Here is a 2,434-nt window from a genome sequence, read left to right on the forward strand (position 1 = left end):
TTTCTAATCTTCTTCTTTAGAACCAGTCAAGGACACTTAGTTCTTCCTTCACAGCACTGTGAAGATTCTGCAGAAGGACCTCCGGATAGAGGATGTAGCCAGGGTTTAGGGCCAACAAGAGCCTCTGGTACTAGCAGGCACCTGTGCAATCCACTTGGTCCCCAGAAAAGAGAAGGTGCAGGCAGTCTGAAACATCTCTAGACTATCAATCAAGTATTGCCCAAAGAATATTCATAAATCATAGTCAGGCAAACTCACCTGTCCAAATTCAAGCGTACGGTATCAGCTTTAAGAAATAAGCACAGCAGTAAATCCTAAAGTATGCTCCATAGACAAGTTATTCTCCCAGATGTCTGTCATTCTACCATGAAGATGGGTTAGGGTACAAGAGAATCTGGGCAGCTTTTCCCCAGACTCAGGAATCTGCCAGGTCACCTTCATACTAAAAGACAGGTCCAGAACAGACCTTACTAAAATATGTCACTTTGGCATGTGGATTACTTTAATGAGGTTCACTGACACCCTACAGGCCTCACAAGAAACTTTTACTACTCTCTTAACTATCTAGATGAATGAAAATTGGAGATATTATCCAGGATTAGGGTTCTTAACTAGAAATAACTGTGAGGTCAGTCGCTCCACAAAGGATCAAATAGACTTTTCTCATTAGGCCCAGAGTAGTTCCTCTTCACCTTGGTGTGGGAATTAGAGTCAATCAAGGTTCCCTGAACCTCAGGAGGTTTGTCGACATAACTTAAAAAGTTCAGACTATTTGCCCGAAGGCAGTGAAGGCCAAGAAACCTGGAAGTTTCTGTTCTTGCCTAGTTCTCTGCCCCTGCCTGATCAAAAAAGAAAGCAATAGATCCTAAGCTTCTGCCCCTTTTCTAATCTAAGAAGCAATCACTGTCCTCCCCTTTATGACCTAGAAATATGTAGTTGGGTGGGGAGGGGAGGTCCAGTTCTAGGATTTTTCAGTGGACATGTTCTGAGAATCTCATCTTTGCTCAGAGTAAGGACAAGGCCACCCCCTTTCTCTTCTGTCACGTGAATTCTCTTCTTTGTCCTTGATGCCCCATGTCCTGAAGTGCAGGATAAATGCTCCTGGTCACCTCTATTATTCTTTAGAATTTACAACTATGTAAAGTTACGAAAATTCATTGTCTTTCCTTTGCTAACCCATCTGAGGTTGTCCAGCCCGAGAAGAACCCAAAGGGGTACAGAATGATTTCTTTTTCACGCCAAAGAGACTTTCTATCAAAGAAACTTATTTATATGGCAGGTCAAATATTTAATTGCATAACTCCCTTTCCTCCTCCTGTGAGTTCCTGTCCTCTCTCTTTGAAGTCCCAGGAACTGGCTTATCATTTAGTTCACGATGCACATAGAGATAGAGATATCTGACATTTTCCCACTTGCTTGAGAATCTACATGGGTATAGCTTCTTCATATGTCTGCATTTATTTTTTTAAAGATTGATTTATTTATCCACACAAGAACTGGGGTACAGGCCAGAGGTGCAGGGGGTGAGAGGATTCACCAGAGACAGAGTGAGGAGCAGAACAGGCAGAGCTACTGAAATACACTGCTGAGGGGAGCAATGGGTAAGATAGGAGAGGTCTGCTGTGCCATGTGGGCCAGCCCCCTGGCTGGGTAAGGATCAAACTTGTGCTGCAGAAGCTGCGGACAGCCTCACAGTGCAGTGCTCAACCCCTTGCACCACCAGGGAGGCCCCCCATAAGTCTGCATTTAAACTTGTTTCTCCTGCCAATCCATCTAATGTTAATTTGATTGCTTGATCAGCCCAAGAAGAACCCAGAGAGTAGAGGGAATTTAACTATTTGCCCTGACAATATCAGAAAACTCCACATCAACCTCAGCTAGTACAATCTAATACTAATATGCTTTGTTTTGTTTTGTTTTGTTGTTAGTCCTGTTTAAAAAAAATTCAACTAAGTAATTTTTAAAGATTTCATTAGCTTTATTTAATGATTCACTGATCAGTCAGCATCCAATCCAGCAGCTAGAAAGATGCTCCAAGAAGTTTCACAGCATGAAATATTCTTACAGGCAAAAGGGAGCAGGAAATAGAGCAAGGGAAGTAGAGGAGGAGAAAAAGAGGGTGGGGGTAGTGTTTATTCAAGATTTCTTTCCTTGTGCAGGGGCCAGGCTAATCTTCTCTGTATTGTTCCAATTTTAGTACATGTGCTGCCCAAGCAAACACCCGCGATTCCTTTCCTTTGGGGACTGGCTAGGGCCTATTGGGTAGACACTTAGTGAGTGCTCATCAGGTGACTCCTGATTGGCTAATTTAAGATTCCATTTCTGGGGAGCCAAAACTGTAATTAAGTTAAATTTCAGCTTGATGATGTAAAACTTAACATAAAGGAACTTCACCTTGAGCTTCTTGTCTTGTTTTTAAAAGACCTTCTCTTTC

General features: G+C 42.4%; 1 non-coding gene across 1 annotated transcript; it reads right to left on the reverse strand.

The window, feature by feature from the left end:
• Nucleotides 1–2,113: 2,113 nt before the first annotated feature.
• Nucleotides 2,114–2,221, reverse strand: LOC119233096 (U6 spliceosomal RNA). Its single transcript, XR_005122259.1, has one exon. It is a non-coding gene; the product is annotated as a U6 spliceosomal RNA (small nuclear RNA).
• Nucleotides 2,222–2,434: the final 213 nt, after the last annotated feature.

This window comes from Talpa occidentalis, unplaced genomic scaffold (genome assembly GCF_014898055.3).
Source record: "Talpa occidentalis isolate TD23 unplaced genomic scaffold, MPIMG_talOcc4v2.1 talOcc4.7, whole genome shotgun sequence".
NCBI classification, from domain to species: domain Eukaryota; kingdom Metazoa; phylum Chordata; class Mammalia; order Eulipotyphla; family Talpidae; genus Talpa; species Talpa occidentalis.